Below are 27473 nucleotides of genomic sequence, written 5' to 3'. Positions count from 1 at the left end.
ACATTGGGCGACGCTCCTCACCTCCCCTACTCTGGATTCCATCTTTAAACAACTCTACTCCATCCCAGTAATATTATGTTTAGGACTTTGGGTCTCTTGATTGGACCCCAGACAAACCCAGCCATTGATGCTTAGCACCCCCCCCTCTCCCCCCTCCTTTCAGCGCACCATATTCCCTTGCCTGGGTCTGCTGCCATGAGGGGGAACTCTCCTGTGTTTACCCTGCAGGGTGGAGGGGTAGCAGAGAGGTGTTAAAAGTAATGGGACTCCGCCCAGATTTGGATTCAGCCACCTTATGCCCGAGCGAGCTGACAAGATTTAACACATCTGCAGGAAAATGTGTGCAGGAAAAGCAGGTTTTAAATGCTGCTCAGCCATACAATACCAAACCTGGGGATGAGTGAGGTTCCTCCCCCATACACACACATGCATACTCTTATATTGTACACCTACCTCCGGAGGTGTGTACTGTATACTGTATTTGGTCAGAGCGCTTGCTGTTGAAGTCAATATTGACCTTAGCCTGGCAGCAGTCCTGTCTGGGTATATCGGATGGTATGTTGGTCCATGCCTCCAGAACAGTAGAACACATGAAAAGTGTGTGTGTTCTCACCTATTCTGTGCTATGTTAATGGGGTCTGCAGGAGTGTGAGGAGACTCAGGTGTGTGTCTGTGGAACAGTATTTTACTTCAGAGTGCCTTGCACATAGTCTGGCTAACGCGTGAGTGTGAGTGTGTGAGTATGTGAGTGTGAGACTGGCCTGGAGCATATACTGAGAGAGTGGCCAGTGGCCACAGCCGGATGCTCAGAGGGTAGGGGGACTGTCCATAGAGGTCTGTCTCTCTCTGAGGGTCATCTTTAGTACTACCTAGTATCTGCCTGAGAGCGGGACAATCCCACCTCTGTCACCATTTTGATGCACTATGTTGTTTTCAACTGTTTTAAAGCCTCACCCTCCCACCACTGGCCGAAAGCACTTCACTGAGGTTTCTGGGCGCATCCATCCAAAACGAAGGGAGCCATTCCCTTGGACAAACACATTTCTCTAAACACTGAAACACTGTTGACCCCCTCATAAAACTTCAAAGATGTGACCTTTGGGTTGTGGTGAGTGTGTGGCTGCTTGGCTCACTCCAGATGTCTAGTTTTTCATGACCTACAGTGAAGGAAAAAAGTATTTGATCCCCTGCTGATTTTGTAAGTTTGCCCACTGACAAAGACATAATCAGTCTATAATTTTAATGGTAGGTTTATTTGAACAGTGAGAGACAGAATAACAACAAAAATAATCCAGAAAAACGCATGTCAAAAATGTTATAAATTGATTTGCATTTTAATGAGGGAAATAAGTATTTGACCCCTCTGCAAAACATGACTTAGTACTTGGTGGCAAAACCCTTGTTGGCAATCACAGAGGTCAAACGTTTCTTGTAGTTGGCCACCAGGTTTGCACACATCTCAGGAGGGATTTGGTCCCACTCCTCTTTGCAGATCTTCTCCAAGTCATTAAGGTTTCGAGGCTGACGTTTGGCAACTCAAACCTTCAGCTCCCTCCACAGATTTTCTATGGGATTAAGGTCTGGAGACTGGCTAGGCCACTCCAGGACCTTAATGTGCTTCTTCTTGAGCCACTCCTTTGTTGCCTTGGCCGTGTGTTTTGGGTCATTGTCATGCTGGAATACCCATCCACGACCCATTTTCAATGCGCTGGCTGAGGGAAGGAGGTTCTCACCCAAGATTTGACGGTACATGGCCCCGTCCATCGTCCCTTTGATGCAGTGAAGTTGTCCTGTCCCCTTAGCAGAAAAACACCCCCAAAGCATAATGTTTCCACCTCCATGTTTGACGGTGGGGATGGTGTTCTTGGGGTCATAGGCAGCATTACTCCTCCTCCAAACACGGCGAGTTGAGATGATGCCAAAGAGCTCGATTTTGGTCTCATCTGACCACAACACTTTCACCCAGTTCTCTGAATCATTCAGATGTTCATTGGCAAACTTCAGACGGCCCTGTATATGTGCTTTCTCGAGCAGGGGGACTTGCGGGCGCTGCAGGATTTCAGTCCTTCACGGCGTAATGTGTTACCAATTGTTTTCTTGGTGACTATGGTCCCAGCTGCCTTGAGATCATTGACAAGATCCTCCCATGTAGTTCTGAGCTGATTCCTCACCGTTCTCATGATCATTGCAACTCCACGAGGCCAGATCTTGCATGGAGCCCCAGGCCGAGGGAGATTGACAGTTATTTTGTGTTTCTTCCATTTGCGAATAATCGCACCAACTGTTGTCACCTTCTCACCAAGCTACTTGGCGATTATCTTGTCCCTGACATCCTTGGAGAGCTCTTTGGTCTTGGCCATGGTGGAGAGTTTGGAATCTGATTGATTGATTGCTTCTGTGGACAGGTGACTTTTATACAGGTAACAAGCTGAGATTAGGAGCACTCCCTTTAAGAGTGTGCTCCTAATCTCAGCTTGTTACCTGTATAAAAGACACCTGGGAGCCAGAAATCTTTCTGATTGAGAGGGGGTCAAATACTTATTTCCCTCATTAAAATGCAAATCAATTTATAACATTTTTGACATGCGTTTTTCTGGATGTTTTTGTTGTTATTCTGTCTCTCACTGTTCAAATAAACCTACCATTAAAATTATAGACTGATCATTTCTTTGTCAGTGGGCAAACGTACAAAATCAGCAGGGGATCAAATACCTTTTTCCATCACTGTATAAGGATCAAGGAAGTCTTTCATTGGTGCTAGGTCCTCAGCCTCAGCAGTGGTCAGGTTGGACCACATGGGCGAAAGCGCTATATTTTTGCACAGATGTTAGCGTCTGTCACGTGGCAACTCAAGTTCAACAGATATTGAAGCAAAAGATTGATGCTGAAAGCTGAAAGCAATTGTATAATGCCGAAGAGTTTGGGAAATGATAGACATCTCTCATACAGCCGTACTGTAGCTCAACACATATGGAGTACCTGGCTATTGTATATTAATGTAAACATGATTCAAGTACATACTGATATCAACTCACTGCCTTTTGCATCATACTAGGAGTTGGACTTTTGAGCTGCTCTGGAGAGCTGAGCGGCTTTGACGTATGCATCGACAAGGGCGCATTTGACACCATAAGCCTAAACCCAGAGAACACTGAGGAGGGCAAAGCATGTTACGTTCAAGCTCTGAGAGGGGCATTGAAAGAGGAGGGGGTCTTCCTGTAACTGGACGAAGGAACAGCTACTACAGATGTTCAGCCAAGGTGAGCGAACCGTCGGAGACACTCCTGGAATGTTATGAGTTGAACATTGGATTACACTTTTCACGACTCCTCCATTCCACTGTTAGTTTCCAGAATGCAAAGTCAGTTCTCATCAGTGATCATGATTGTTTATGGCATATTTTATGCCATTATGATGATCATTTTATAGGCTCAATAGCAGTGGTGGCTGGTGAAAAATATTCTCGGTGGGGCTGTGCCATACTTTTTTTTTCCTGTAACCATCGCGATATATTTTAACACAAACTGCAGGACAGCAGTGCTCAGTGAAACATTCAGTAATTATTTAATGCCAATATTAAAAAGTTGAGGCATTCTTACACAAAAACATATTACACAAACCCAAGCCTTTCATTTGCATTTAAAGTGAACTTTTCACCATTGGTAGTAAACAGGCAACGCAACAGGCATGCTGTCAGAACAGAGTGGAAAGTGGACAATAACATGAAATTATTATAAAGTTTATAGGAAATCTTACACTGTATAAAAGGATGTATAATATAGAAATGGATATCAAGTGGATGAACTCAAACCTTTGACTGGAAGAATAGCATACAGTATTTTATGATCATACTAAATGTGACTAATTGTTAATGTGCTCCAGAACTGCAACAATTAATTGATACAAAACAACATATATACAGTAATATTAGCAAAGACACTATTAAGACTTTCTAGAGTACCATATATAACTGGATTTTTTATGCTAAGGTCAACTATATACAAAGAAACATGCGGCCAGAGCTGCTCTGTGTGTGTGTGTCTGTCATCTTATTTGTACAGGAATTTTGCCCGTCTGTCCTTCTGAGTGGCAAACCTCTCAATGACCCTTTGATTAAAGTCAGGAATGTCCCTGACAAGTTTCTTCTCCATGGAGAGCATGGCCAGAGCGTTCAGGCGATCCTGTGTCATGCTGTTTCTCAGGAAGGTCTTGATCCTTTTCAGTGTAGAGAAGCACCTTTCTGACTCAGCAGTTGTCATGGGTGTGGTGATGAGGATCTTGAGGAGGCTGGCAGTCTCTGTGAAAGTGCTCTGAAGGTTGTTCTCCATGAAGAACTGGTACAGGGGCACTGCACCACTACAAGCCTTGAACTCACTGTTCTCATAGATGAGGGACAGTTCGGTTTTGAGCTTGGCCTTGTTCAACATGGGGTACGCCTCCACGGTTGTTTCAAGCGCTGTATCGGGGAACTTCACACTGTGTTGTGGGAACAACTCTCCGTGCAATAGTGTTGCGCTGATGAGGTGCTGGGTGAAGGAGAACCTCTCTTTGGCATGACTCCAGGATGGTATCACATACCTGTAAAAGATACATCATCAGCTTTAATTTGCAATTAAGCTATTTTGATGCAAGTGATCCTGACTGACACATGCCTATGTCCAACTCAAGTATATGATTACCAAGGTGCTGATTGTTCAGGGTTTTGGCTACATACTACCAGGCCTGAAAAAAGTTATAGGGGGAAACACTGACAATTACATCACAACTTACCTCTATAGCCAACCTCTGTTGTTCTCCTGGTCCCAGCATCCTCCGTCGCTTGATGGGCTGTTGCTGCTCGTCAGATGCGCTGTCCCCACACAAAGAGGGAATTGAGGCCCTGGGTCCAAAAAATATATATATATAGATATAAAAAAAAATATATATATATATATATAGACAGACAGACAGACAGACAGACAGATAGTGTGTATATACACACAAACTATGTCTAGTAACTGCTTTTAACCTGTGATGTACATAATTAACTGATGTTATTACGTTTTAAAGCCTTTTTCTATTACATTTGTGAGAGGGATGCAACATCATTTTGTTCTGCTGTGCACTTAGCAATAAAGTTAATCTTCAATAACAACTAGGCCTCTTCTAGAAATTGACCTGGTGGACACCTGAATAATTATTACAAACTGTGTAGTACTTTCCTGCATTATTATCAACGTCTGATTGTGTCTTCTCTTTCCTTTTAAAATACTAAAACAAATATAATTGTGACGGCTCTATGATAATCACTCACTTTGATGACCAGACACATTTAGGCTTTTAAACTGTTGTAAGTGAACTATTCATCTTTCTAACAACATCTTTATCAGCCAATAGTAAATATAGTTATTTACCTGATTGTTAGCATGCTGTCTGTGAACCTCTGGACAAGTGCTTTAATGAAGACAGGGTCGATGTTCCTCTTCTGCAGCTGGCTGAAAAGCATTTCCACATTTGGCATGATCTTGTGGAACAGTGCCAGGAAAAAACAGAAAGCCTCGTCTTCGAGCATCCTCACAAAGCCCCCCGCCTCTCTGACAGTCGGGGCATCAAAGTTCCCAGAGTCTCTGATGGTCTGGAAACACGTTAGGAGGTCATCCCTGTACTCGTACACAGTGTTTACAGCGCGACTGTGGAAGTTCCACCGTGTTGTAGAGGCTCTGGGAGTCTATGCGCAACCACTTCGTCAAGCACGGTGGTTCGCTTGGGAGACCTGGAGAAGAAAGCAGAAAATCCTGCAAGGTCGGAAAAGAAAGTGCCGATCCTGGGGATGCGTGAAGTAGCCTGCTGCATGATGAGGTTCAGCTGATGTGCATAGCAGTGGACGTAGTGCGCATTTTCGTACACATCCACTATTTTACGCTGCACTCCGCCGGTGGCTCCCCTCATCACACTTGCTCCGTCGTAAGCCTGGGCAATAAGTTTGGCCTTTTGTCCATGTGAGAGTATGGTGCTGAGCCTCTCCAGCAGCGCTGTAGCGATGGTGTCGGCGGTTGCGTTCTCGATCAAAATGAACTCGAAAACGCTCTTGGACGTTACTTTTAGCATCGATGTAGCGTATCACAAGCACCAACTGGCAGTGGGTGGAAAGCGTCAGTCGTCTCGTCAGCTTGAATGGCGATAAAATCAGCACTCTTTACTTCCTCCAGGATGTAATCCTTAAGCACTGACAGCATACAGTCCAACAGCTCGTTCTGTATCGTCTTTGACGTGCCCTTAAAAAACGGTAGCTGTCTTCAGGTGCTCCTCCAGCACACTGTCGAGGGAGGCAACAAAATCCACTAAGCCCCGGAAAATGCCGGGGTTGTCCGAGGAGTCAGTCTCCTCGTGCCCACGCAAGGCCAACTCAAAAGCCCCACAGAACTTCACACAATCGATAATTTTGGATAGAATGTGCCTGTTTTTATCCACCTCCTCATTGTGTTTCCTCACCGCAATCCTGTGGCCGTCATCCAGCTGCGTAGCAATGTTCACCCTTCCTAATACAGCTAGCTTTACAGAGTTGTCCATGTGTGCCCTGGTGTTCTCATGTTTCTTTACCTTCTCTGACAGGTGCTTCATATCCCTCACTCCGGTACCTGTCCATGCTGAATCTGACCCCGTCGTTTTAAAAAGCAAGCACGGAAAGCAAAATAAAGCATTAGCATCAGTGCACCCAGCTAGCCAAGCCTTCCTGGTGTACCAGCTACGGGAGAAGCCGCGCATATACTGCTTCCCTTTCTCGCTAGCCTGCTGTCTGATTGAGAGGTCAGGTTGATCTGGGCCCAGCTCTTTCACCCGAACTTTCTCTGACAAAGTTCTCCTCTCAAACGGATCTTGGAGGAGAGATTTCACCGAGTTAGGGTTGGGTCTTGGAGGAGTAACGTTTGCGCTCGCCATTGTCGTCTAGTAAAAATGGCGCCACTGGAGCCCGGTCCTTATTTTATCAGGGGCGAGCTTGGGGCGATAAAATAATCGCCCTCCTTGGATTCGAATTAAAATCGCTGATTAGCTACATTTTATGTCATACATTCATATCTTAAATTAGCAATTGGCTTAACTGCTACGTAGACCCGCCTCCTCGGGGCACTTTCTGTATCGCCCAGAGCTGACGAGGCGTTTGACAGGCAGAGGAAAGGTTGCGAATATGATTTTCTATCATATCTTACACATATTACTGTGTGCATTCCATATTTCAAACACACAAATATTGACATACTGATGTTTTTATTATTATTATTATTATTTTTATTTATTTTTTATTTTATTTTTTTAAATAATTTTATTTAAGGGGGCGGCGCCCTAGCGCCCTCTATCGGCCAGCCGCCACTGCTCAATAGCAAGTTAAGTGTTATCAACAGGGACTAGGGGAGTCTCTCATCGTTGTCTGATGAACATCTATTATCTCCAAAACAGAAGCTTTTCAGGAAATGGAAAGAATGGACATATTTTACTATTAATAAACATACAATTACCAAACTTCAGATGCTATTTTCAATACATTTTCTTGATCCTGAACCTAGAGTCATGAAAGGTTCAGAGTACATTGAGGGGAGGTACTGCTTTCAATACATCTGACAGCTGTTGGGCTTGTAAATCTTTGTTTGGGTGGTTCATTTGGGTGCTTCATTTTGGTGTCTGACCTATCATCAAAACATCGATATAATGCCACAACCAAGACAGCTCTCCGGTCTAACATCAGGTTATAACAAAAGCAGCCTTGATCAGCCAGTATTTAGGCACCTTTCAATAGGCGTAAGAGCTGGGGAGATGCTAGCAGATATCCATAGACTTCCAGTCATTGCGCTAACACAAGTTAGCATTGGCTCACGAAACTACCTCTGACTGTCTTCATACTGGACACAGAGACATAAGAATGGTATCCATGAGTTCATCTGACTCTGGGGAAGTAGATAAAGGGCCTCATTGCCAAAATCCCAAAGTATCCCTTTAAGCACAACAAATTCATAACATATAGAACAAATTGGATTCATAACACATCTGAATGGCAAAATATATATATAAAAAAATTATGACATTGTACACAAAATAACGAATTAGAGTCGTAACACATCATACAAATTGCAAAAAATTAATATATCTATTTTTTATAGTACACAAACAACAGGGACCACTTTTGGCTCGCGAGCACCACTTTCAAAACTACTGGCTAAAATTATACAAACGTTTGAGAGTGCATCTTTAGCAACCCTTTCAAAACCATGTTTTAGGGCAGGTTTTTTTTTCCCACAATCTTTTATTTCTCAATTGAAAAGTTACATTTTTGTGAAATGATCACAGCAGCAATCAGTATTCCCCAAAATAAATATCTTATTTTGTATTGAGTTATTTGTCTGGTTCTTTACTTTTTCCTTCCCTTTTCTCCAAATTGTATCAGATTCCAGACATCTGACATCTAAATTCTGCAATGACAATTCTTATTTTATTAGGATCCCCAAAAGCAGCAGCTACTCTTTCTGGGGTCCACATAAAACATGACATAATACAGAACAATCATATACAAGAACAGCTCAAGGACAGAACAACATACATTTAAAATAAGAATAATATGTAACCGTTCACTCTTTCTGGCATTACCATATCACTGTAACCTGGTGTCCTTCTCAAAGCATAGGAGGTACAACTGTGAGTCACAAGGAAATGTGAGGGTTAATGCTACTAAACGTGATGATCTGGATAAGAGCGTCTGCTAAATGACGTAAATGTAAATGTAATGATATTGTCAGACACAGCAGAGGGGGCCATTTGTCTGCCGAAGAAATGCATCAAGCCTTGTCCTCTAATCAGCAGCACCTTGTTACAAGCTAAGATGTCTGTGGCTACATTCCCACACACACAAAAAACTCAAAAAACTATTTCACATGAATTCAAGAGCCTCTCATATTATGTGCTGTTGTCAAAACCAGTTTTTATAAAAAGTCCTATATTCAGATAATTAATGTCATGTTTGGATTGATGAATCCAAAATCTCCATCCGGGAAAGATTGTAACTTTTGAATGTCAAATAGCTATTCATAAATAGCTATGTGGCTTTCTAATATGATCATCTTTTGCTAATATTACAAATATTTACAAATTGCGGCAGATTTCCTATGAAACCTTTTAGTTCAGATTGCCATCAGTTCTTATTGGCCTTTTATCAACCTCATTTCCTTTGTTCTAACTTACGTACGTATTATTATCTTTAAGTGGATTTTCCTGCCTTGTGGCATTGAGGTCATCACTGACCCATATGGACTCATCATCTTCATGTGCAGTTAGTTAGCTGTAGTCAGAAGACCTTGGACTATTAGGTCTTCCTAGTGTAGGGCATTGATAATCTTGTTCACTGGACACCAGCCATATGTCCTCTCTAGCCTATGTGAGGGAGGATAGAGAACTGAGAGTACAGGGAATAGTCATCTAGTCTGTACCCTTTTCAAATGCCTATTAACCAAAGAGGGATGGTATCATGTTCAAGTTCTGTAAATCCAGAGTGACAGTGTATAGCTTATTCATTAAAGGTGCAATCAGCAGTGGAAACAATAACAAAGTGTTATCCCTGCCACTGTTTCGGTAAAAAGCTGAGGGATGGGGCTGGTGAAATGTAACCAATCTCAAATTCATAGACAGACCTATAAATGCAAGATCTCCCCATCCATTATATCAACATTATAGTTTTAACCATGTTTTGAGGATATACAGTGTTTATTTACATTTACTTTGTTTACAAACATTGGAGTAAAACCAGGTTACATTTTGGGTTCTGATGGGTTAGGACAGTTGAACTAAGCTCATGAGGCATTTATAAGTTATATTCTTCAAGAATCAATGGGTACATATCACTAATTTATAAGTACAAAAATGTATGCAGCAATTGCAGTTTGCTCCTTTAATGTACAGTACCGTTGGATTAAGCTGTGGATGTATTCATCATGTCTACCTATGTCAACATTTTCCATTCAGAAGTCCTCTGTTTGCAATCCACCTTAATAACCAGTTCATAATGAATACACAGAGGGCATGGTTCAAAGAAAGATAAGTGATTTCCTGTCTTAACTCATTCTGTCATTAATAACTCTCAAACTACCTCTAATTGGAATCTGGGCGGGTGGCCCAATGGGAGCAGTGGATGCCGAGGCATGCTGTTGAGTAAACACATGCAACGTGTTACGAGACCTACTGCCTGGAAATTTACAAGGCACTGAAAATCCTGCCTGGGTGCGCATTGACACATTATACCATTACACAACTTTTTTCCCATGAAACAAGATGCTTCTTGACTGTCTTCACTTTGTGACCAATATTGTCTCATTGAAATGTACACTGTCTGAGACGAGACAGCATCTAAGGAATTCTTCAAATGGCTCTTTGTTTGCCTGGCACAGAAACAATGTATTTGTTCTGCACCACAGATTAGATTGAATTACAGACTGAAGCTCCCTGCTCCTTACCTAAAGCCCACTCCCTCGCGCAGGTGCTGTTGCTAAGAGACGCAGACACAAATATGGAGGCTTTGCGAGGCACTGCAATCCTCCAGAGTAGTTCAGTCAACTTTTCGATACAGCATGCCTTATCGTCAGGGTATCCTGCTAATGCAGTTGCAAAACACCATTCAAATAAACTTAAATTTTCATCTGTGGATAGCACCTTAGTTCCTTGTAGATTAATAGAAGTGATTGATAGATTTATCATTACCATGCAAATGTTTATGCATCTGCTATGTGATTGTGATCCTGTCACCCTGAGGGTTTGATAGTGGTTCATTTGTTAGTTTATGAGGCTGTGAACAGGAACACACCTGGAGCTCTGGTGTTGTTAATGGAAATAAAGCACGGCCACCGTACAGCATGTTTTAAGGCAGCAGTCATTAAACTGGCTCCAGGAATTTGAGGCCTAGTAAATTATACATTTTGTTTCACTCATCTGCTTGGAGCATGTTATCCTCTTTCAACAGCCGCATGGCATGCCAAGCTAGTTCTAGGGCAGGGGTGAGCAATCCTATCTGAAAAGGACTGGTGTGGCTGCAGGCTTTTGCTCCTTGTCCTGTTTTAGGATACACATGATCTGTGTTTCATGAGTCACAGAAGACATACACTATATGGGAATACACTATATGGGAATATGGGCGTTATTCTCAAAGCATTATACCCTGATGAAAACAGCTTGTCTGTCGAAACGTTGGTTATTAGGTTATTAAATTATTTCATCTGAGCTCCTAGAGTGTGCGGCTCTCCTATTATTTTTCAAGTGTTCTACTCCGCTAGCCAGCACCTCACCTAAACAGGTGTTCTACTCCGCTAGCCAGCACCTCGCCTAAACAGGTGTTCTACTCCGCTAGCCAGCACCTCGCCTAAACAGGTGTTCTACTCCGCTAGCCAGCACCTCGCCTAAACAGGTGTTGTACTCCGCTAGCCAGCACCTCGCCTAAACAGGTGTTCTACTCCGCTAGCCAGCACCTCGCCTAAACAGGTGTTCTACTCCGCTAGCCAGCACCTCGCCTAAACAGGTGTTCTACTCCTCTAGCCAGCACCTCGCCTAAACAGGTGTTGTACTCCGCTAGCCAGCACCTCGCCTAAACAGGTGTTCTACTCCGCTAGCCAGCACCTCGCCTAAACAGGTGTTCTACTCCGCTAGCCAGCACCTCTCCTAAACAGGTGTTCTACTCTGCTAGCCAGCACCTCTCCTAACAGGTGTTCTACTCCGCTAGCCAGCACCTCTCCTAAACAGGTGTTCTACTCCGCTAGCCAGCACCTCTCCTAAACAGGTGTTCTACTCCGCTAGCCAGCACCTCTCCTAAACAGGTGTTCTACTCCGCTAGCCAGCACCTCTCCTAAACAGGTGTTCTACTCCGCTAGCCAGCACCTCTCCTAAACAGGTGTTCTACTCTGCTAGCCAGCACCTCTCCTAACAGGTGTTCTACTCCGCTAGCCAGCACCTCTCCTAAACAGGTGTTCTACTCCGCTAGCCAGCACCTCTCCTAAACAGGTGTTCTACTCCGCTAGCCAGCACCTCTCCTAAACAGGTGTTCTACTCCTCTAGCCAGCACCTCGCCTAAACAGGTGTTGTACTCCGCTAGCCAGCACCTCGCCTAAACAGGTGTTCTACTCCGCTAGCCAGCACCTCGCCTAAACAGGTGTTCTACTCCGCTAGCCAGCACCTCTCCTAAACAGGTGTTCTACTCTGCTAGCCAGCACCTCTCCTAACAGGTGTTCTACTCCGCTAGCCAGCACCTCTCCTAAACAGGTGTTCTACTCCGCTAGCCAGCACCTCTCCTAAACAGGTGTTCTACTCCGCTAGCCAGCACCTCTCCTAAACAGGTGTTCTACTCCGCTAGCCAGCACCTCTCCTAAACAGGTGTTCTACTCCGCTAGCCAGCACCTCTCCTAAACAGGTGTTCTACTCCGCTAGCCAGCACCTCTCCTAAACAGGTGTTCTACTCCGCTAGCCAGCACCTCTCCTAAACAGGTGTTCTACTCCGCTAGCCAGCACCTCTCCTAAACAAGTGTTCTACTCCGCTAGCCAGCACCTCTCCTAAACAGGTGTTCTACTCCGCTAGCCAGCACCTCTCCTAAACAGGTGTTCTACTCCGCTAGCCAGCACCTCTCCTAAACAGGTGTTCTACTCCGCTAGCCAGCACCTCACCTAAACAGGTGTTCTACTCCGCTAGCCAGCACCTCTCCTAAACAGGTGTTCTACTCCGCTAGCCAGCACCTCTCCTAAACAGGTGTTCTACTCCGCTAGCCAGCACCTCACCTAAACAGGTGTTCTACTCCGCTAGCCAGCACCTCTTCTAAACAGGTGTTCTACTCCGCTAGCCAGCACCTCTCCTAAACAGGTGTTCTACTCCGCTAGCCAGCACCTCTCCTAAACAGGTGTGCGTTTCTTTCGCCTCCATGTTATTCTCAAAGCAACATGAAAATGTACAGTAGGTTCATAACTTCATCAGCAGGCAACGTGTGCTGGCACTGTGGGGAAGCCTCACTTTTATTCCACTCATAATGTTAATCAAAAGTTGCAGAGTTGATGCCACAGCCTTCTTGCCGCCCTAACACCATGAATGCTGTGCTTTCATTTCAGTCTCAAGTGTGATACAGTAAATATTTATGTTTTTTTGTTCTATCTCCTTGGAAACCATTTGACCTCTTAATATGATTTTCGGGCGCTGATTGAATTACTCCTGCATGTAGCTGTGCAGTTTTCCTTGCCGGGGAAGCAATGTAGAAGTGGGAGAGATTCCTCCTTGCCACATTTCAAACCATCTGTCAGGTCCCAGTGAAACCTTACAGGCAGCTCAGTCAATTTCACAGTTACAGAGCACACTGGAGTAGCTAAATATAATACTGTATATCTCTGCATACACCATTATACATTAATTTAGGCTACTAGGCCTAGTATTTAGCTACTGCTACAATAGTTTACAGAACTGTACTACATGTTTCTACATGACACTTTTAAATCTAGTATATTTTTTAGTAGAGCTATGGGTGTATATAGACATTACTGTGACAAAGAAGGAACACTTTTAGACATGCCTAACAAATGGCAATCTGAATGAGAGCATTGAATAGGACCTACTTATTTTGGTAAGTGTCATAAATTTCAGGTTACTAAGGCCTGGGAACATTTCGTTTCAATTCATATGCCACAGGCTGAAGAGGGTCAGTCAACCACAGTCAAATTGTGATAGTGGACACATTTCAAGTGAACTATTAACTGTGACAATGTTACTAAAGAGTTGTACATTCAGAATAGGTTGTGGGAAAAGGCACACACAAGTAGACGATACCAATATGGGGGGGTAATGATGTAGTTTATATTGAACTAGAAATATAAGTAAATAAATGTGTAATGAATGGCAAGAAACATGCTGAATCTATTAAATAGTATCTGTATAAGCACGGTTACGTTTAATTGTTCAAATTAGCTACAACACTGTGGAATCAATAGTTGCTTCCTCCCTCTGCGTAAGAAATGGTTTCGCTGTACGCGGATTTTGTTACAATGTTCCAGCGAGTCTGGAGTTTCATGCGGTTGCTCAGTCACACTGCCATCGCCGCTGTGGAGGCAGCAGTGCGCATGAGGATCGACACACTTTTCTGGTCCTTTGTTGCGGAAATCGAAGATGACTTAACTTCGACAGACTCTCAGCTGGCCAGGTAGTAAGCCATCCATCCCGACATCATATTGTCTTATGAATCGGTAGGCTACTCTTGAGAATGTATGCTAATCCTCTTTTGGGTGTCTTTGTTGCCGAAAGTAGTTTGTTGATTGCTGAAGTTTGCTTGAGCTTTTTTTCCATGCAAGAAGCATATAATCTTGTTGCTTATGGCTAGAGAAAGTTAAATATTGTCAACAATAGAACTTGGGAAGTGTTGCTTGCTTGTGATCCATGCTATCAAAATATGTGCTTGGGAAATTACATTTTCCGGGATTACATTGAAAGGCTGTAACCCCAACACAAATGGTTATCCTGTTTTATTTCTCTTAAAATAGCCTACTGCACAATGTAATTGAGGAACAAGGCAAATACCGTGTTGCGATGCTGCGTAAACTTGCTTGCTTTCCAGCTGCCGGTTGCGCATGTCTCCACTGTAGTAGGACAGCGCCTAGTCATATAGGAGAACAGAGAGGAGTTGATTGAGAGATCATTTGCGTTGTGAGCTGCGCAGTGCTTGGGCCACTGGGACAAAAGCCTTCCTGTATTCAAGGCTCCATCTCTGTAACCCGGTTCCGTTGGTCATACTTCACTCAACTTAACCCCCCTCTCAAACCCGCACTAGTACTATTTTTTTCCCCCGCTGCTCTCACCATGCCTGTGTAGCACATGGGGATGTGTGAAACTTACTTCTCAGCCTGAAGTGTGACCACTTGCAGCTGACTGCTAGCTTTTCGCGTGGTGCTGACTGGTAAGACAGTTTCAGGAGGGTGGTCACATGTGCTAGCAAGGCAGTGGTCCTGTGTTCGAGCCAAAGGTGCGTGACCCAGATCCACAGTTGTGCTCAGCTAAACGCTGGGGGCGCTGTTGAGTACATTTGAGGGGTGAATGTAGCACATTGGGATGTGTGAAACTTACTCCTCAGCCTGAAATGTCACCACTTGCACTGCCAAATTGCTAGCTCTTTATTTTTTTATTTCACCTTTATTTTAACCAGGTAAGCCAGTTGAGAACAAGTTCTCTTTTGGTGTCACGCCGACTGGTAAGACGCTTTACGAGGGTGGCAAGGCAAAGGTCCAAGTCTTGTGTGAGCCGAATCAGAAGGTACTCACTAAGCAAGCAGTGTGACATCCTTTACACCTGCATACCCTCAAATATCCAGAGCGGGAATTGTAGAGCTGGATATGTTGTTATTATGGTTGTAGGCACATTGGGGTTTGTAAGTTGTCCCGCTGTCATTTTTTAAAATACATTTTAGTCATTTAGCAGACGCTCTTATCCAGATCGACTTACTGTTAGTGCATACATTTTTCATACTGGCCCTCCGTGGGAATCGAACCCACAACCCTGGCGTTGCAAGCGCCATGCTCTACCAACTGAGCTACAGGAGGCCTACATGTCATGGTGTGTGCCTGTAACCCTTGTCTGTTTCAAGAATTGCCAGTTGGAGGGAAGTGTGTCTTTCTTATCTCATTTTGTTGACACCCTCCTCTGCACTGCAACCTTAGAAAAGATTGATAGTCATTTGAGGTGTTCCATGAGTCACACACACACCCCCTTACAGAAAAACCACATGATTTCACATGTGTAAAATCACATGATTTCAGTGAAATTGTTTTTGGAACACTTCACATGTTTTCAAGTGTAGTTTCATGTTATCACATAAACTTCATATAAGATCACATCCCACTGGAAACACACTGGTTCAATGAAATTATTTTGAACCAACGTGGAATATATGTTGAATTGACGTCTGCCCAGTGGGATGTGATCACATGAAAACATGTGTTTTTGGAACACTTCACGTGACATTCATGTGGGTTTTCCGTAAGGGCACACAAACACACTGCGCAAGACTTCACACTCTAGGCTATACAAATAAATAATAAAGAGAGTTGCACACTATATATAAGCTCTCAGTAATTTATTGGGTAAACCAATGTTTCGGCATCACTGTGATGGCACATGAGAAGGCACTGTGATATTAGGTTCATGGTTTACCTAATAAATTACTGGGAGCTTGTATATAGAGTGTGCAACTCTCTTGATTTTTATAGCCTACAGTTTACTCGCCGTTAGTCAACACCTCTACTAACTGTTTTGAGTGTGCGCCAGCTCATGCTTTTCACAAGACTTCACACTCAACAACATATTTCAGCCTTTTATCGTAACTGAGTTCTGTAATTAACATCATCCTTCTTGTTTATAGTTTTGCAGAGGAGGGGTTGCAGCAGGGATGTCTTGATATGAGTCATTTTGTTCTTTGTTTGTGTTGCTGAATGGAATGAAACTCAGAGACTTGTGAGAAAACACTTTACATGCAACTTTGAAGGTGTTCTGAATGGTATGGTTCAGTTTCAAGGAGCTCAGACAACCAAACCACTCCTCTGCTCTCTTAACAAAACAAAGTGTTGAGATCGAGGAGTTGGCAGGGAAATGCTGTATTGTTAGATTGCATTGTTTTTGGAGTCATGTTTTGGATCATGGTTGGAGTGTGTAATGTAATTGCGTGGCTACAGAATGTTTGGGTAGGCCTACACTGATTAAAGTACCACTGACAATGGTACACTTTGACTACGGGTTTGCCAGGGTCGTTTCCTTTGGGACTAGGGAAGTTATTGTTTTTGCCCTCTTGTTATGTTGTGGGAGAGATGGTTGATCTTTACTTCATGAACTAAATACCAGACAGTACCGGTTTTGTACCAGGATGGCCTGAAATTCCATGGAACGCTTACAGTGTACTTGTCTGTGTCTGCTCTCACCTTACTGGGACAGGAAGGAGGTATGTGGGTTTATACACCTCTGTTCTCTCTAGGTTTACTGAGGGGGTTATTGGCAAGTAAACTAAAGTGTAGTTTTAGTGAATGCGCCATGTACATACAGTAGTTGACCTTTCCGTTTCTTGCTTGCATGTGAAAACTAATCTCAGTTCAACTGGCAAACTAGGTGCAAAGTCAGGCTGAGATTGGATCAGCTCTAGTATCTAATTACAAAGGGGATGTTGATAGGTGTAGACCACCAGGCTTGTGTGTGTCTGAGACAGTCTAAGGGCTGTTTGTTGAGGACAGAACAGTTTATTGTGTGTTGGTTCATACTTCTCAGCTATGGTGGTAAACACAGTTATGATGACTAAGGCCATGTCTACACTTGACACTTACATGTGACTTCTGCTATCAGAATACGAAGCTCACAATGAAAAGACAGGTCTACACACACAAAAGTCGCTTTGTGGTTTGATTGTGTTCAGATCTGGCTGACCACTTCAGGATGTGGTCAGAGATGCAATGTGTGCCGATTTCTCCTCAGTCTGGACACAATCAGGCTACCAAAAGCGCATACAGTGGGCAACGTCATAAGCACTCCTCCCACAAGTCTCCAGAATACTTGGGTTTTGGGACCAAGAGGCACCTTTCCATTATAACGTTGGAGAAAATACATTCCTAGCATGTGGGGAAGGTGTTTGCTGGCCTCATAAATGCTAGCCAGCCAGCTAATATTTAGAAAAACAATTTTTTGTTAGGCTAGAGTTAAGCTAACTAGTTTGCAATCCCTTTAGCGTTGCTTGCTGGCTAGCTACAGAGGTTAGCTGGCTACTTCACTACAGTAGTTAGCTACTTCCATCAGCTGTTGTGTTATAATCATATTTAGCCTATTCCACCATTTGTAGAATGCATACTGGCATTTGAATATAGCGCGGAAACAGACACAATGTGGACAGGGTGGACACATCTACATGTAAATGTAGACGCATGATGTGTTCGGAATTCCATGATAAGAACTCCATTATCAGAATACAAAAGTTGCATGAACTGTCAAGTCTAGACAAGGCCTAAGCTTCCTCTTGCTTGTGATACGCAGCATTGTTTAGTGTCACAAAGATTGAAGATCATATCTTCCTCAAACCTTTCCAGACAATCTGTTGATATCAAACAACTGTGCTATGTCTAATTTTGTTGTATGCATTTGCAGGGTAAAGTACAACTTTGTAAACAAATAATCTTACAGAGTATAGGCCTCATTCAAGGAGTCTCTGTCTATGTTTCTGTCAAAGTAGATTTGCATGACAAGCACGATCTACCAAACTATCCACTGCAGTGTTAAAAAATGGTTTTCCTTGCTTCAATGTCTTCTTTTTAGCACAGTAAAGTCTGAAATGCTGGAATCTACATGTGAAAGAGTCAAGTCGAACAGGGTTGTCTCAGATAGCTAGGCAGGCGGTAGGCAGACAAGAGGGACTTGTTTTGGACATGGGATAGCTGCAGTAATTTATGGAGGTAATTAAGCAGAGTTTGTTTTTAAAGGGGATCACTCTGTGCTCCTGTGTGTGCTTAAGACGCACACATTTGCAAGGCTTTTGTGTGCGTGTCCCTATTAAGGCTTCATTCTCTGAGTGGGCAGCTGTGTGCCTGTCTGCGAGGCACTGGACCATACTCTCCCTCGCTCTCTCTGTAGCCCTCTCACTTTATCTCTCTCCTTTGCTCTCTCCCCTCTCTTTCTTTCTGTGGTTCCCTGGCCAAGGCGTTATGCAAAGCCTCCAGAAAAAAGGATTGTTAGCCATGCCAGTCTGTGCCTCTGTGTTGCACACATTTGATTTTAACGACAGCCCTTTCTCTCTTTCTGTGTGACCTTCAGTCATAACTGCTCTGCTTCGCCCACAGCGTCAAAAGCAGTGAGCTGAGTTCAAAACAAAAAGTAATGTTCCACGGTTCCCCCCACGTTTCTGTGTGTATACACTACCAGTCAAAAGTTTTAGAACACCTACTAATTCAAGGGTTTTTCTTTATTTTTACTATTTTCTACATTGTAGAATAATAGTGAAGACATCACAACGATTAAATAACACATGGAAACATGTAGTAACCAAAAAAGAGATTCTTCAAATAGCCACCCTTTGCCTTGATGACAGCTTTGCACACTCTTGGCATTCTCTCAACCAAGCTTCACCTGGAATGCTTTTCCAACAGTCTTGAAGGAATTCCCACATATGCTGAGCACTTGTTGGCTGCTTTTCCGTCACTCTGCGGTCTGACTCATCCCAAACCATCTCAATTTGGTTGAGGTCGGGGGATTGTGGAGGCCAGGTCATCTGATGCAGCACTCCATCACTCTCCTTCTTGGTAAAATAGCCCTTACACAGCCTGTAGGTGTGTTGGGTCATTGTCCTGTTGAAAAACAAATGATAGTCCCACTAAGCCCAAACCAGATGTGATGGCGTATCGCTGCAGAATGCTGTGGTAGCCATGCTGGTTAAGTGTGCCTTTTGAAATAAAAAATAAATCAATGACAGTGTCACCAGCAAAGCACCCCCACACCATAACACCTCCTCCTCCATGCTTTACGGTGGGAAATACACATGCAGAGATCATCCGTTCACCCACACCGCGTCTCACAAAGACACGGCGGTTGGAACCAAAAATCTCCAATTTGGACTCCAGACCTAAGGACACATTTCCACTGGTTTAATGTCCATTGCGCGTGTTTCTTGGCCCAAGCAAGTCTCTTCTTATTATTGGTGTCTTGTAGTAGTGGTTTCTTTGCAGCAATTCGACCACAAAGGCCTGATTCACACGGTCTCCTCTAAACAGTTGATGTTGAGATGTGTCTGTTACTTGAACTCTGTGAAGCATTTATTTGGGCTGCAATTTCTTGAGGCTGGTAACTCTAATGAACTTATCCTCTGCAGCAGAGGTAACTCTGGGTCTTCCATTCCTGTGGCGGTCCTCATGAGAGCCAGTTTCATCATAGCGCTTGATGGTTTTTGCGACTGCATTTGAAGAAACATTCAAAGTTTGGACTGTCATTTCTCTTAGCTTATTTGAGCTGTTCTTGCCATAATATGGACTTGGTCTTTTACCAATTAGGGCTACCCCCCCCCCACCCCCCACCACCACCTTGTCACAACACAACTGATTGGTTCAAACGCATTAAGAAAGAAAGAAATTCAACAAATTAACTTTTAAGAAGGTACATCTGTTAATTGAAATGCATTCCAGGTGACTACCTCATGAAGCTGGTTGAGAGAATGCCAAGATTGTGCAAAGCTGTCATCAAGGCAAAGGGTGGCTATTTGAAGAATCTCAAATATAAAATATTTTGATTTGTTTAACACTTTCTTGGTTACTACATGATTCCATATGTCTTATTTGATAGTTTTGATGTCTTCACTATTATTCTACAATGTAGAAAATAGTAAAAATAAAGAAAAACCCTTGAATGAGTAGGTGTTCTAAAACCTTTGACCGGTAGTGTATAGATCTCATTTACATGATGCATTTGTAAATATTACGTCTCGAACACCCACAGATTCTAAGATGGACTACTGAGAACAAAGGAGGCATTCTGGCGTACATCATTTTCTTCATTACCACTGATTGGTGAGAGGCCTGATACGAAGCCTTATGATGAGATGGACAAACACCTCTAATGGACAAACCCTGAATTCCCTGTTGACAACTGAAGTGACTTCATGTTTTGTTTTTGTTTTTTTCCGTTCACTATCATAAGACGTCTGTTATGAATGAGTAATTCTGTTTATTCTCCACCTTCTCCTTTCTTCCTGCTTTTCTTAACGACACCGCATATCTCCTGAATCATTCAATGTTTGGTTAGACTTTCTGTTGATTCTGTCTAGAGCGTAATCCCTCAATAATACACCCCTAAAAGATTTATAGAACCTTTCTGTTGTTTTATGGTGCAGACAGTCTAAATAAAAGGATTAGCGAGAAGAACCTGTTTTCCATGCTATTTCTGAAGCAGTGGCCTGCACTTCTCCGTTTTTCACAGTATTTGCCACAGTTTCTCTGCCAAGATGTTTCGCCTCTCACAATTGTGAGGTTTAATGAGCTGAGTGAAATCAGGTTTCTTCCATCTCAGTTGTAGTTATAATGGTAGCTAAGTTAGTGTTGGTGTGTTTTGGCAATCTCTTTGCACTACACCTTCATCTTTTACATTATGTGAACGTATAACTTGATTATTACAGTGTTACACTTTACTATGCAAAACTTAGCAATCATCTCTAATGTATAATTTAGCAGGATCAATACTTGATTGTGATGGCTGTGTGTCAGGAGAGGAGACACACCTGTAGATGTGTGTAGGAGGCACCTGCAGGTCATTAGTAACACAAACACAAGCATGACAACCAGTCATTAGTAATACAAACACACGCATGACAACCAGCCTGGCGGAGATAAGACAGAGTACAGAAAGATCAACGCATTCTCAGCTGCTGAAAATGAAATTCTCACACATTTACATTAAGATTATAAAAAAGCTGAAGGTGATCATCTGCCATTATATTAGTATGAAAGTATTGTATGGAAAGAATAACAAATATCTTAATCCATCTATTTTTACTATTTTCTACATTGTAGAATAATAGTGAAGACATCAAAACTATGAAATAACACATATGGAATCATGTAGTAACCAAAAAGGTGTTAAACAAATCAAAATATATTTTATATTTGAGATTCTTCAAATAGGCACCCTTTGCCTTGATGACAGCTTTGCACACTCAGTTTTGTCATAGTTTGGTTGAGTATAAAACTATCACTTAGAATTCATTTGTTGGCAGTCTAGAGTAATGCATTACTCATAAAACATGTTTAGAACTTTGATTATTCAGAAACATAAAATACCGCCATACCGTCAAAATAATATGATATTTTGGCCATATCGTCACCCTCCACCCCAACACACACCCACACCATTCATCCCCTAGCTCCCCCCAAACGAGTCCTGCAGCGTTATGTAACTATCTTGGAGGGGTGTGCTACCCGGGACGTGCGAAATAGGATTGGAAGTTACTTTCTGTATAACGTCACCTATTTAAACACCGTAGGAGTGGCCCCCTTCCTTAGCCTTGATGGAGTCCTGTGAGGGGGATTAACCATCATGGTCTGGTCTGGAGGCTCTCATGTAACATATCCCTAGTGGATTAGGGCCTGGTTAATGTGCATAGAGCAACCTGTCAGGGGTAATGGGAGAAACCACATGCTGAGGGAGCGATGGGTGAGGGGATGAGAGAGGAGGTAATTAGTGGGGTACCTGATGTGAGGAGAGCCCTGGAATGCAAAGGGTTTTCCAGAAGGGGGGCCTCTGGCCTGTACCTCCTTTATAATCACACACTTGGACCCACCCGGTTCAGTCTTGTTCTATAGAAAGGGATGATTTAAGAAGAAGTGATCCTACATCAGCTTTGACGAGCATAGCATCATTACAGCTCATACTGGACAGCAACACTGTTTGCAGTGTCTGGTGTCCATCTCTCAAGCCTGAACTAATGTAGTCCATTGATATGTACTGTTTAGATATGACATAGTCCTAGTTTATAACATCCAGGTCAGAGGTTGGCCTTTTTCAACATGAGCACATGTCCGCAAAATGCTGCATATGTTACCCATCCATACTGTAGCATGCCTGCCCATTGTCGACTAGGAATTGTATAGATCAACCAGCAGCACTGTACTGTAGTGAGGAAACACAGACAGATGTTGCTGCAGTAGTTTGAAAAACATCTGGGTGGATGTGTTGACAATGTCTTTATGTGTACTGTGTGGACAATAAAAGTGGATGTGAAGGCATGATGGGATATTGCACAAGTTGACTGTGTTCCTCCTTTTCTGATTGAGGGGCAGTGTGTGTGTGTGTGGCACCAGATACAGTATCTGTGTGTGAGAGACTGATTATAGCTTTGACAACACTTTGTTGATTTCCTTTCGCGGCTTTTCTTATCACATGTTAGCTAATGAAGTTGCTGCTGCTCACCAGCACCCTGAAATAGAGTGCTGACTGGTAAGCACAGGGGAAGTGTTATTTGTGTATGTGTCAGTAACTTTTTAAAATGGCAACACATTTTGCACTCCCATGTGGGGGGGGTTGACATATCAGTGCCATGGAAACCTTTCTCAAGAAAGGTGTGTTTCTCTCTCTGTTGTTTTTCTCCCTTTGTCACAGGACTGGGTTGTCATGGTCACTGCTCTTCTTTCAGAGATAAAGAAGTCAATGGCCTTTCAAAGTGCTCATAGAGATAGAGCCTTTATTTGTGTAGAATTGACTTAAAGGCCAAAATCAACCGCAGTTACCGCACATCAAGTCAGACGATGTCAAGTAAAAAGTTGAATGAATGAGAGCTGCTTTGTTTGTGTTCTCACCAAGCTCCTGTTGCATGATGGGTTGTCGTTTTGGGACAAAGTGTCCAGCCAACGGGTGCTGGGGTGATGGCCGGAGGGCGGCTTGGTATGCCGTGACCTCTCCAGCCCCGTTTTACGACCTCATCCTCAACATGAGAAAGGGCTGACCCAGCGTTAACTCTTCATGCCCACACAGACGCTGTCTGAGACTTTCACTAGAGAGTGATAGCTCTCCTGTACAGTAACCACATCCAATCAGTGATGGACACCAAACACTGTGCCACAAAAACCTTACAGGGCCTGATATTGTCCCCCCAGGTGCCCATTCACACTTCACACACAGGAAGCAGGGCGAGTAGCGACGACATCATCACATCTTCCAAAAACATAGCAGACATTGGATGAATATAAAATGTTAAAGCTGCAATATGTAACTTTTTCACCAAATTCACATAGAAATGTGAGTTATAGATCTGTCATTTTCATTGAAAGCAAGTCTAAGAAACAGTAGATCATCTACATGCGCTATTTCTATGCTTCCAGTTCTTAAGTTTAGTTTTTGCGTCTTGTACTTTCGGTTTTGTACACCAGCTTCAAACGGCTGAAAATACAATATTTTTGTTTATGTGAAAGAGATTTCACAGTGGTTTAGATGGTACAATGATTCTCTACACAATGGCCTCTTGTTTTACCACAAACTGAAATTGGGCGAACTATTAGAATTTTAGCAACCAGGAAATGGCGGAGCGTTTTCTGCATATTGCACCTGTAATATCTTGGAAAAAGTGATGGGAAAATAATCGGCCTCAGCGACAATTATTTGAATAATTCAATGGGTGTTTTTTGCACAAAGGTGATGACTAAAGTGTCTTATTAGGAATTTTCAAATCTGACTTCTCTATGTGGCCGTCTATGGAAATTGGCTTTCTGGGCCGGGGGTCTGTTAAACTGCAGTACCGAAGCAAAACTGTAGGAGCAGTAGAAACCGTGCTTCTAGACCGGAACCCTGGCCCCTTAGCATGGTGCCGTTACTAGTACTGGCCTTTCTGCCTCTCCTCAGTAATTGACCATTGAGAGCCAAGGGGCCTGTCCCCAGACCCAACTTCTATGATGAAGAAAAATCTGGTTATAATTACTGTTAGGTACAGTACTTCCCCTATGGAATTGGATTATATTTAGCTTTTTTCCCTTTAGGGATTTATAAATGCAATTACTATTGCCATTTAGTATGATCCTTTTTGGACCTTAACCTGAATTGGAGCCAACAAGTCTGCAGTAGAATTTATCCAGATATGGAACATGATTTAGGCCTTTACACTCATGGGAATTGGCAAATATGGATAGGGCTAAATTGAAATGTTTCTTACAGAAGAAATATGAAAAGCATATGCATAACCATGGTAGCAATTGAAAGGGAACAGTTTGGAGATAATGGGAACATTATTAGACCAAAGGTGTGTACACTACAGACTGAATCCAAACATTTACTGTACTTTTCGCCACATTTGTTGTTAACAATCTGAAAATACTCTGGAAATTCAGTAACACGATAAGACTATTCCTGGAAAATGTGATGTAGGTTTGAATGAAAGGACTAACTGGTGTCTCCAAGTGGCAATTTCAATGCACGTTTATGACTCAAAGAAGAGACTTCAACTTTAAGGTACTGTGCCGTTGAGGAACTAGAGCAAGCACACTTGTAGTTGTTTCGTTCGGAACACAACCCTGCATCCCCACCATCACATAATTACTGTTATTTACGCAATCCAAAAATGGTCCACTATAAATCGCAATCTGGGTCAGGTAGGCATGATTTGAAAGCTTGTTCTATTGCCAAGATGCCTAGCTAAGTTATAAAATACGATCTTACAGTGTTAGACTTGCGCAAGGCAATTCAAAGAAACAGGTCGTAATTTTGGTGCCCATAGAAAGGAGTCTGGTATGTTTGCCGCGGCGACTTTTCTTCACAATAAACAAACAGGCTCATTCTGTTGAAAACAACCCAGAGTATGACGCCATGGTATCTTGTAACTGTACACCAAACATAGTGGTCATAAACGGTGACAATATATGATTTTGACATGTTAAGTGCCCATTTGGACTCACGGGTGTTTGGCTTGCTTGTATGACATCAAAGCTGTATTTTATTATAATCCTCAACATCTCATCTTTCAAAATACACTGAACAAAAATATAAACGCAACAACAATTTCAAAGATTTTACTGAGTTACAGTTCATATAAGGAAATCAGTCAATTGAAATAGCTCAGTTGGTAGAGCATGGCATTTGCAACGCCAGGGTTGTGGGTTCGATTCCCACGGGGGGCCAGTATGAAAAAATGTATGCACTCACTAACTGTAAGTCGCTCTGGATAAGAGCCTGCTAAATTACTAAAATGTAAAAATGTACAGTTGAAACCGGGAAGAGCACACTTCTCCAGCGTGCCAGTGGCCATCGAAGGTGAGCATTTGCCGACTGAAGTCAGTTATGACGCCGAACTGCAGTCAGGTCAAGACCCTGGTGAGGACAACAAGCACGCAGACGAGCTTCCCTGAGACAGTTTGTGCAGAAATGATTTGGTTGTGCAAACCCACAGTTTCATCAGCTGTCCGGGTGGCTGGTCTCAGATGATCCCGCAGGTGAAGAATCCAAATGTGGAGGTCCTGGGCTGGCGTGGTTACACGTGGTCTGCTGTTGTGAGGCCGGTTGAACGTACTGCCACATTCTCTAAAACGACGGCTTATGGTAGAGAAATGAACATTAAATTCTCTGGCAACAACTCTGGTGGACATTCCTGCAGTCAGCATGCCAATTGCACACTCCCTCAACTTGAGACATCTGTGGCATTGTGTTGTGTGATGAAACTGTACATTTTAGAGTGGCCTTTTATTGCCCCCACCACAAGGTGCACCTGTGTAATGAGCATGCTGTTTAATCAGCTTCTTGATATGTTAAACTTGTCAGGTGGATGGATTATCTTGGCAAAGGAGAAATGCTCACTAACAGAGATGTAAACTAATTTGTGTACAAAATTTGAGAGAAATAAGCTTTTTGTGGGATCTATTTATTTCAGCTCATGAAACATGGGACCAACAGTTTACATGTTGTGTTCATATTTTAGTTGAGTCATCTCAATTTACGGCATTTCTCTCACTCAGAAAACAAAACATTTGCAAGTGTTGCCCAATTAGTGGGAGGGATAGGAGCAACTTCTTGTCGCTCGCGGTGCTCAAGTTCAGAACGTCTGTCAGTCAAAACCCTGTGAAGCGCAGATCAAGATGTCATGTATAGTATGTTACTGTACAGCCACTACATTCTTATTAGTGCCCAAATCTGCCATTTTCAACCCGTCCTATATACAGTTGAAGTCGGAAGTTTACATACACTTAGGTTGGAGTCATTAAAACTTGTTTTTCAACCACTCCACAAATTTCTTTTTAACAAACTATAGTTTTGGCAAGTCGGTTAGGACATCTACTTTGTGCATGAAACAAGTAATTTTTCCAACAATTGGTTACAGACAGATTATTTCACTTATAATTCACTGTATCACAATTCCAGTGGGTCAGAAGTTTACATACACTAAGTTGACTGTGCCTTTAAACAGCTTGGAAAATTCCAGAAAATGATGTCATGGCTTTAGAAGGTTCTGATAGGCTAATTGACATCATTTGAGTCAATTGGAGGTGTACCTGTGGATGTATTTCAAGGCCTACCTTCAAACTCAGTGCCTCTTTGCTTGACATCATGGGAAAATCAAAAGAAATCAGCCAAGACCTCAGAAAAAGAATTGTAGACCTCCACAAGTCTGGTTCATCATTGGGAGCAATTTCCAAATGCCTGAAGGTACCACATTCATCTGTACAAACAATAGTACGCAAGTATAAACACCATGGGACCATGCAGCCATTATACCGCTCAGGAAGGAGATGCGTTCTATCACCTAGAGATTAACTTACTTTGCTGCGAAAAGTGCAAATCAATCCCAGAACAACAGCAAAGGACCTTGTGAAGATGCCGGAGAACACCATCCCAACCGTGAAGCACGGGGGTGGCAGCATCATGCTGTGGGGGTGCTTTGCTGCAGGAGGGACTGGTGCACTTCACAAAATGGATGGCATCATGAGGAAGGAAAATTATGTGAATAAATTGAAGCAAGACA

General features: G+C 42.9%; 1 protein-coding gene across 2 annotated transcripts in view; it reads left to right on the top strand.

Moving 5' to 3' along the window:
* Positions 1–14040: 14040 nt before the first annotated feature.
* The window catches only part of LOC121553387 (protein FAM53B-like), a 32306-nt gene continuing 18873 nt past the window's right edge, over positions 14041–27473 (top strand). The window contains exon 1 of one of the 2 annotated variants that reach the window (XM_041866455.2): positions 14041–14177. The gene's annotated coding sequence lies outside the window, so the exon portion shown is untranslated. Of the gene's footprint in view, positions 14221–27473 lie in introns of both variants that reach the window. The other variant, XM_041866456.2, reaches the window with a different exon arrangement.

The sequence above is a fragment of the Coregonus clupeaformis genome, chromosome 37 (genome assembly GCF_020615455.1).
Source record: "Coregonus clupeaformis isolate EN_2021a chromosome 37, ASM2061545v1, whole genome shotgun sequence".
NCBI classification, from domain to species: domain Eukaryota; kingdom Metazoa; phylum Chordata; class Actinopteri; order Salmoniformes; family Salmonidae; genus Coregonus; species Coregonus clupeaformis.
This window is presented reverse-complemented; position numbering and strand designations above follow the sequence as displayed.